The 9,193-nt window shown below is 46.3% G+C and overlaps 1 protein-coding gene and 1 long non-coding RNA gene across 4 annotated transcripts in view; one reads left to right on the plus strand and one right to left on the minus strand.

Annotated features, from left to right (window-relative positions):
- LOC104985355 overlaps nt 1–9,193 on the minus strand; it is an 88,293-nt gene that overhangs the window by 807 nt on the left and 78,293 nt on the right. The window contains exons 3-5 of one of the 3 annotated variants that reach the window (XR_824884.1): nt 946–1,023; nt 136–214; nt 1–29 (exon numbers count right to left, since the gene is read on the minus strand). This is a non-coding gene — a long non-coding RNA (uncharacterized LOC104985355). Of the gene's footprint in view, nt 215–945; nt 1,024–9,193 lie in introns of all 3 variants that reach the window. The other 2 variants (XR_824883.1, XR_824882.1) reach the window with 2 other exon arrangements.
- Nucleotides 6,995–9,193, plus strand: part of CX3CR1 (chemokine (C-X3-C motif) receptor 1) — a 14,146-nt gene continuing 11,947 nt past the window's right edge. The window contains exon 1 of the mRNA XM_010835493.1: nt 6,995–7,163. The gene's annotated coding sequence lies outside the window, so the exon portion shown is untranslated. The remainder of the gene's footprint in view (nt 7,164–9,193) is intronic.

Genomic DNA, 9,193 nt, shown 5'->3' on the forward strand with positions numbered 1-9,193 from the left:
CGACTGAAGTGACTTAGCAGCAGCAGCAGCTGTAAAATGGGAACAGAACCTGCTCTTTGCAGACAAGGTAACCACCACAAAGCACTCAGCACAGGGTGCACATTAATAATGAGGATGATGATGATGATGTCTCACCTGTTATGATCTCTGCACCTCTGCTTCCTTGGTTGGAAAGTGGAGATAAGCATGTCTCATGAACCTGCTTTCTGGGGTTCTGTGAGGCCAAGAGACAGTGTGAAAGCACTTTATGAAAATAGGAAGCTCTTTATCAAGTCCAAAAATGACTCCTCAGTTTCACAGCCTAGCTGGTGGTCTGACTGTAAACAGCCCTTACAAATTCATAATCGGGAAGGGGAGTCTGTGCTGTACCCGCAGCTCCATGACTGGACAAGGCAAGGCCTAAATGCCCAGCTTCAACACTCTTTTCCTGGGTAAACTCTGACTTCAGCTGTGTTATCATCTGTATGATGGCTGAGTACACACAGCTCTCAGGTCAATGGGCTGAGTATCAAATGAGCCCCTGACTATGATGTGCCTGGCAGAGGGCCTGCCTGACTCAGAGCCCCAGAGGAGACCTTGCGGCCCACACATGCCTCAGCCAGGCGGGGGCCAGCCGTTCATGTGACAACCACAAAGTGGAGCCCCAAGGCTTTCATTTAGGAAATGATTCACCAACCTCCCCAGGAGGCGTTAGTGGTAAAGAATCTGCTTGCCAATGCAGGAGACCCAGGTTCGACCCCTGGATCCAGAAGATCCCTAAGAGTAGGAAATGGCATCTCATTCCTGTATTCTTGCCTGGAAAATTTCAAGGAGCATAGGAGCCTGGAGGGCTACAGTCCATGGGGCTGCAAAGAGTTGGACATGACTGAGCCATCGAGCACACAATTCACCAACCTGCTCCTCCCCCACCATCAACAACCCCTCCATTTTCCATTCCCCCCTCACCTGCTGTTCTCTCAAGGCCAGGAGGAAAGCCCTTTAGGAAGGAGTGATGGTTCTCCACTTCACTTTGGGTTTGGTAATCTGCAGAGAAACAGTCAAGAACTGCATGTATGTAAATTTCTGACCTGGTGTGGGCTTCCTTTCTACCACCCCTCAACCTACCAGCTGAATGCCTGGTTACTCTAACCTCTGTGGATTTCAGTTCCTGCCCTGAAAGGGAATTCCTGTGGGAGAGCTTTGTAAACCATGGACTGAACTTCACATGCAGTCATGGCCATTCTTCTCATTGTCCCCATTCTGTGGGCTCCACTGTATTGGATTCCCTAATACAAGAGGGGAAGCTCCCCTGTTGGCTGCCTGACTGTTAAGTTCTCACCTGAACATCAAAGCTGCTCAGACAGGGTCACTCCCCAATAACAAAAAGACTAGCCCCACCCTCGCACATATACCTGTGGACCAATGCTGGTGATTGTTGCCCCGTTACCAGGGACAACTCTAGCCCGTTTCCATACTCTCACGTACCAGGTAAAATGTATTAGATTCCAAATCACCGAATTCCCCTGCTTCTTGGCAGCAGCCAATCCAGAACTGACTCTGCCTCCTGGATCCCTGTACAGACTCAACCAGCCCAGGCCCAGATCCTGTAAGTCCCTCCCAACCCGCTGTCACTCAAGAATCCTTATCAAGGGAGCAGCTGGGATGGAACAGGATCACAGGCAGTGAAGAGAGGATTGCCACTTTTAAGGGGATAGGCAGTAGTGTTCAAAGTCCCAGAGACCCCAAGAGAAGGTGGTACATTGAGCGGCCCCCCAGTATGTGAGGCCCATCACCCACCCTCTTGACTCTATACAACTTGGTCCTTCTGGCCTGTCCTCCCGGCCTGTCCTCCCAGGGGAAAGCTTCCACCAGAGCCTCTTAGAAAGAGAATGTTCCTTCTTCCATGAGTCCCCTGAATGCAGATTTTTTATTACCCTGTCTGGGACCTTCTTGCCTTGAATAGTCATTCTTCATTTCCTGAGGGCCCACAATGTTCCAAGCACCATATGACATGCTTTAGATATGTCATTGCTTATCCTCACACTATCTTTGACTAATGGGTAATTAGCGTAATTTTTCACAATAAGGAAACTCAGGCTCAGAGAAATAACTTTACCAAGGTCAGACAGCTTGAGTGGCAGGGTCAGGATCTGAACTAGGACAGTGTGACTCCCAGTCACTGTGGGTCTGCAAGCTTTTTACCTGTAACTTAAAGGCTTGCCAGTTTCACCTGTACCTACCACTCCCTCCCAAGAACGCAGCTACTGCAGATTTCTTTGGTTATCAAAGCCATGCTCTTTGAGTCAAACTGAGGGGTATTCCACAGCCAGAGGTTGCCTGATGGGCTGGGCTATGTGTGCTGACTGGCTGTCCAGCTTGAAGCTCTGGGCCTCGGGGAGTGCTGGGGAGAAGTGGAGACACCAGGAGGGGGAAGAGAGCCCTAGGTGGACAGAGGCAAGACAGACCACTCCCCTGTCCTCCGGAAAATGACTGATCACTCAGTGTTCCCAGAGCGGTCTCTTTTTGCAACCTTGAAGTGTGGAAGGCAAACTCAAATCAAGGCCATGGAGAGATCGGGTAGAGACCCTGCCCTGTTCACGTTTATGTTACAAATAGCCAGCCCTGTGCACAGGGTATGGCATGCAGGATGTGCTTAATAAATAACTGAGGCACTCTCTGGTGGTCCAGTGGTTAAGACTGTGCCTGCCAAAGCAGAGGACCCAGGTTTGATCCCTGGTGCAGGAAGATCCCACGTGCTGCGGAACAGCTAAGCCCGTGCACCTCAGCTCCTGAAGCCTCTGAGCCCTAGAGCCTGTGCTCCAAAACTAGAGAACAGCCTGAGTCCAGCAACAAAAACCCAACACTGTGCAAAAAAAAAAAAAAAAAAATTTAATTAATAAATAAATAAATACCTAATAAATCAGTGCTCAAACAAGTGAGTCAGGCTGGTACAAAAACTTTACACAGGTACAAACACTACAATAGCGGTGGTTACCAAACACTGGTTAAGAGTTAGCCTGCAAAAGAAAACTCATTTTGGAATAAAGGGACACTTGTGCTTCAATTTGCAAATAAGCCTGTAGAACTTCTGCCTGATTCTGTTGAGGTTTAGAAATGTTTCAACCCAAAGGAGACTCCTGGAGAATGACAGACACGTTTTCTTTTTGCTTAAAATTTTTCCCAATATTTATTTCCAGCTTTATTGGATATAACTGACATATAATATTACATAAGTTTAAGTGTTAATGTGTAAGTTACTCTTACTATGTGATGATTTGATACATGTATAGACTGTAAAATATTTACCACAATAAGGTTAGTTAAAGCTTCCTTTACCCAGTTCCTGAGCCTAAGTTTCTACTACTCCCCACATGAAAGTGAAAAAAAAGTGGAAGTGTTAGTTGTTCAGTCATGTTCAACTCTTTGTGACCCCATAGACTGTAGCCTCTGTCCATGGGATTCTCCAGGCATGAATACTGGAGTGGGCTGCCATTCCCTTCTCCAGGGGATCTTCCCAACCCAGGGATAGACCCCAGTCTCTGGCATTGCAGGCAGATTCTTTACCATCTGGGTCACCAGGGAAGCCCGCTCCCCACATGAAAGGCCAATAAATTGAGAGACGAGGTGTGGAGACAAGGAATAACAGCTTCATTTGGAAAGCCAGCAGACCAAGAAGATGGGTGACCAGTGTCCCAAAGAGCCTTCTTACCTGAGTGAGAACTCAAGAGTCCTTTTATACTAAAAGCAGATGGAGTGTGGCTGGTTATTGCAGACTTCTTGGTGCTGGCCAGACCCTAGGAGGCATGTGATAATCCTTTGTTCTTACAGCTGGCCAGGTAGGTCTTATAACAATCTTCCTCCAGGACAACGGTTATTCTCTGTCCTGCGTCTTTTTATCTCTATATGAATGGGAAAGTGTTTCACCTTTAAAGGTCAAGCCTGAAAGGCAGAGCCTTGAGAAAGGGCTATTATGTATATTTCTGGCTGTAGGCATGGATCTTTTACAAGGTGCAGAGCCAGCAGAACTAAGCACAGCAAACAGAGCACAGCGCCGAGAGCTAGAGGACTAGGTCCAATATGGCGCCAGACGTGTTCTCTGTTCCAGCTCACCTCCATCAGCGCCCATCCCACGATCCTGTAGGAGAAGGGGTGACGGCCATTCTGGCTACCTCCTACCAAACAGGTGTGAAGACGGGGTGGTCGTGTCATGCAAATGGCCAACTTGGGGCTGGAAGTATTCCTGAGTCCCAGGCTGGGCATGAACAGTTTGAATCGTGGGGATGTGGATACCCTTTTCATGGCCCGGTTGCAATACTTAGACAAGCACTTGAACATACACATAAACTTGGAATAAGGCTGCCCATGATGCTCTGCCTATGACCTTTATATCTTCAAAAAAAGAGGATTATTTTCCCCCTTTGGCCACCCTTGAGATAGCTTTATTAAAGCATTTCCTTTCCAACAAGTGGCTGTCACCAGTGTAGTGAAACCAAAGAGAAGAGCAAGAGTCATCATCAATTATCTGGTAAGAGGCTTGACTCCAAACAGCAACTTAATATTGCCTGACACCTCACAAGGCCAAGTCTGCTTTTCTTCATGCCGTCAAATCTCTGGAGGAGTGAGTTCTACTCAGGTGTGGGGAATCCATGGCCTTGTCCTGGCTGATTTATCAGAGGAGTAAGTGTTCTGCAGTACCTTGTATGGTCCTGTCCACTTAGCAGCAAGTCGATGCCCAAGCCCTTGTTCTCTCCAGGTTTCAAGGAGGACTCGATCCCCAGGCTGGAGGGGGCGCTGTACCATCTTAGTTGGGTAGGTGGATGTATTGGAAGCAAACTCACGAACAGAAGTTCATACAGTACCCAAATCTTAACATAGTTGGTGACTGCTAGGTCCTTTAAGACCTCTACAGATTCTCCTGCCCAGGCAGACACCTGGAGCAGTCTACCACACAGTATTCCTGAGAGCTTACTTCTGGGAGCCACTCTAATCCATCGCAGGGCAACTGGCAAGGCCTTACTCCAAGTTAGTCTCCTGACTTATTTCAGCAGCGGTCACTTTCAGTATGTGATTCATTTTCTCAATTTTTCCTGTTGATTGTAGTCTTCAGGATGAATATAGTTGCCAACAATATGCAATGGTTTTAGATACCTGGTGGGTTATACTGGCGACAGAAGCAGGCTCATCGTCACTTTGAAGGGTGTAGACAATCCAACTTGGAGAAAGAGTTCCTTAAGGAGGGTTTTAACTACTTCATAGTTTTTCTCTGTCTGGGTGGAATATGCTTCCACGCATTCTGAAAAGGTGTCCATAGGGAATTCCCTAGTGGTACAGTGGTTAGGACTCCATGCTTCTACTGTTGGGGACATGGGTTCAATCCCTAGTCAAGGAACTAATATCCTGCCTGCTGTGTGTGGTGCGGCCAAAAATCAGAAAAGAAAAAGTGTCCACAAACACGAGCAAGTATCTGAAGTTTCCTGCAGCTTGAGGCTTTTGAGTGAAGTCCATCTGCCAGTCCTCAGTGGGACCGGCTCCTCTGTATTGCGTTCCCGCCTGGGGGTGTCTAGCAGCAGTCTGTGGATTATTTTTGGCACACATTTCAGCCTGGCCAAAGGCAGGGAAAGGTGGCCTGAGACTGAGGCCAGGGAGAGACTGAGAAAGGAAACGGGGCAACGGACTTCCTCAAACACCAGGTGGCCACCCAGCCTGTGGCACTGCAGTCCCACCACAGCTGGTTCTGGATGGGGAGAAGGCGAGGTGGAAGCTGACGGAGTAACCCCACCCTGCGGAGACCACAGGAGACCCAGGGGCGTGCTGGGCGCAGGCTGTGAGAACAGTGGCGGCCAGGGAAGGCCTTGGCGGGCGGATCGTGTCACTGACCACTCAATGAACATGTGTGCTGAAGGCCCACTGGAGCCAGAACCTGGTCAGATCCTGGGATAAAGACAGACCAGAGGGAGGCTTGGCCTTAAACATGACTTAGGCAAGTAAGGAAGTAGCAGGAAGGCAGTGCAGCCAAGGTGACTGAAATTAAGTCAGAGAAGCAGCTGGCCAGGGTGGGGAGCAGCAGCATGGCCCGGACATCAGGGCCTGGCCAGGTACCACATCCCGCAAGAGCAGCCTGGGCCATTGCCCTTCAGATACAGAGCTTGGGCTTGACTGCAGGGCACAGGGAACCACCAAGTGCCCTGAGGGAGGTGAGGGGAACCGTAATTATTAAGTATCCACCAGGAGCCAGGCACTCAGTAGGTGCTTTCTGTATCAATGCCTCTCAGATTCATTGTGTTTATATCAAACTCCTAAAAATTTCATTAAAATGCAGTCTCTATGTTTCATATCTTATAATAACCTATAATGGAAAAAAATCTGAAAAAGAATATATATGTATGGATGGATGTATGCGTAACTGAATCACTTTGCTGTATACCTGAAACGCTGTAAGTCAAAAACACTTTGATAGAAAAAAAATTTTTTTAATAAAACAATGTAAGCATATCTTAGAAATATTGTGAGTTTGGTCCCAGACCACTACAATAAAGTAGATTCACAATAAAGTGAGTCACATGAAAAAATACAAAAAATACAGATACCTAGAGATGACTTTTCTTTATTGCAAATAAAAGCTTAGAAGGCATCAAAAAAAATGCAGTTTGATTCAAGAGGTCTGGGGTGGCGGCGGCCTGAGGTACTGCATCAGAGAAGCTCCCAGCTGGGATCACACTTTGAGAAGAAAAACTGTAGCTCATTTAATCTGCACCCCAGTGCTGTCCGGTAAGTATTATGGGCTCCCTTGTATTAGCAGGAAAACCGAGGCTCAGTTTCTGGGCCTCCTGAAGGCACATCATTAAAGAGAGCTACTCTGTTCCCTGCCCGTGGCCCGTTAGAGAGGTAACACAGTGCCCAAGTAAACACACTCCCTCCTAGCCCCTCTGGGTCTGCCCCAGGCTCTTCCGAGTCTCTGACTTCAGACCCTCCCATCTCAGCTGGCCTCTAGCCTGGAGCTTCTGAGCCTGCAGCGGCATCTAAAGATAGTCTGCCTCACAGGAAACCAGATACTATTGGCTAACTTTGCAAATAAAGATGCCCTCAGAGGAGAGGGAGATACTCTCTGACAGACTGTGCGTGGGACAGGAAGGCTGACGGGCACATCGCCACCTCTCGAGGCTCCCTCCCCAGACCCAGCCCAGGTAGGAGCGGAGGGCTTATTTCACACCTGTGGGCACCCTGGGTGAGGCACTGTGGTCAGAGGTCAAAGTGGGCTAATGAGGCTGGTTTGCTTTACTTGCCAACAAGGGAGACCATTTTCCAGAGGATCTTACAGCCTAAATGTACTAGGGCACTTGGTAGGGGGAGATAGTGACTGATTAGATCACTTATGATGTGCTCAACATGGTGAAATATGATTAGAAGTATTAGTAATTACGTTTCAGGGGCATGGAGAAATGCTCATTAAAAAAGCATCATTTAAAATTGCATCTGCAAGCTATTATATATAGGGTGGATAAAAAACAAGGTTCTACACTACAGCCAAGGGAACTATATTCAATATCCTATAATTAACCATAATGGAAAAGAATATATACATATATGAATCACTATTCTATAGCAGAATTAACACATTATGAATCAACTACAATAAAAGAAAAAATTAAAAGGTAAGGTTGTATCTGGATGATATTGAGGAATTACTGTTAACTTTCTAAGTTAAGAAACAGCATCAAAGTTATTATTATCATCATCATTTTTTTTCTGGCCATACTGCAAGCGTTGCGAGATCTTAGTTCCCTAACCAGGGATTCAACACAGCCAGGGTAATAAAATCGTGGAGTCCTAGCAAATAGGACCACCAGGGAACTCCTATTATTATTATTATTGTTAACTTTCCACATCTGTTTTATGCTCCTTCTCTATGTATTCCTAAAAAGACTTTTTTTTAATAGGAGCAGTAAGAATCCACTGTAGAGTCTGAAGCATATACATACAATTTGTATTTTTAGGAACAAAATAAGTAAAATGGACAGCAAGCCCTTAATGATCTTTCCTTCTGGCACTACCTTATTCTTGACTTTCTGTTCAAAAGTGTGTTGTCTTTTCCTTGTCTAGGTCTTTATTTTTTTTTCCTATAATTTAAAAAATATATATTTTTTCTTTCTTTCTTGAGTTTTTTCTTTCCTTTTTCTTCCATGCTTTTTTGCACAATCTGCATTTTTTATAATGAGCATCTACTGTATTTATAATGAAAACCATTTTAGTAATAAATTGCTGACAGACTTTGATGTTCAACATTGATGTATGCTTTTATAATCACTGTGAGGACATTCGGGCTCAGAAGGTTTGTGTCATTGGGAAACATCATCTTCATTAAGAAAGTATGAGTGGACATACATGTGGGTGAATTGTGACTCTTGGTAGGGAAGAAAACCTATACAACATCTCTTGTTCCTGTGCCCTTTTGTCTTTTCCCTAAACCTATGTTCATTTGAAAACATAATACACTCAAAGGACAGTGTGCAGGTCAACAACTCATAAACTGATCTCCCATCTAACCATCATCCAGGCAGCAGCAGAGAACCTGACCAGCCCCCAGCAGCCTCCATCAGGTGTCTCCGGATTGCCACCCCTGCCCTCCCAGAAATCACCCTAATCCTCACTTTTATGGTCATTGATTCTCTCCTTGTCCTTGTAGCTTTACAAGGATTTTAATGCTTTACATGGATTATCCTTGCGTGTTTCTCACCTTCACATATGTGAATTCATACAGTAGATCTATTTTTTTGGTTTGCATTTTTAAAATGCATTCATACTGGGACTTCCCTGGTGGTCCAGTGTTTAAGGCTCCATGTTCCCAATGAAGGTTGCATGGAATCAATCCATGGTCAGGGAACTCAGGTCCCACATGTCGCATCAGTTCAGTCACTCAGTCGTGTCCGACTCTTTGCGACCCCATGAATCGCGGCATGCCAGGCCTCCCTGTCCATCACCAACTCTCAGAGTTCACCCAAACTTATGTCCATCGAGTCAGTGATGCCATCCAACCATCTCATCCTCTGTCGTCCCCTTCTCCTCCTGCCCCCAATCCCTCCCAGCATCAGAGTCTTTTCCAATGAGTCAACTCTTCACATGAGGTGGCCAAAGTATTGGAGTTTCAGCTTCAGCATCAGTCCTTCCAATGAATACCCAGGACTGATCTCCTTTAGGATGGACTGGTTGGATCTCC

This window comes from Bison bison, unplaced genomic scaffold (genome assembly GCF_000754665.1).
Source record: "Bison bison bison isolate TAMUID 2011002044 unplaced genomic scaffold, Bison_UMD1.0 scf7180017864043, whole genome shotgun sequence".
NCBI lineage: Eukaryota > Metazoa > Chordata > Mammalia > Artiodactyla > Bovidae > Bison > Bison bison.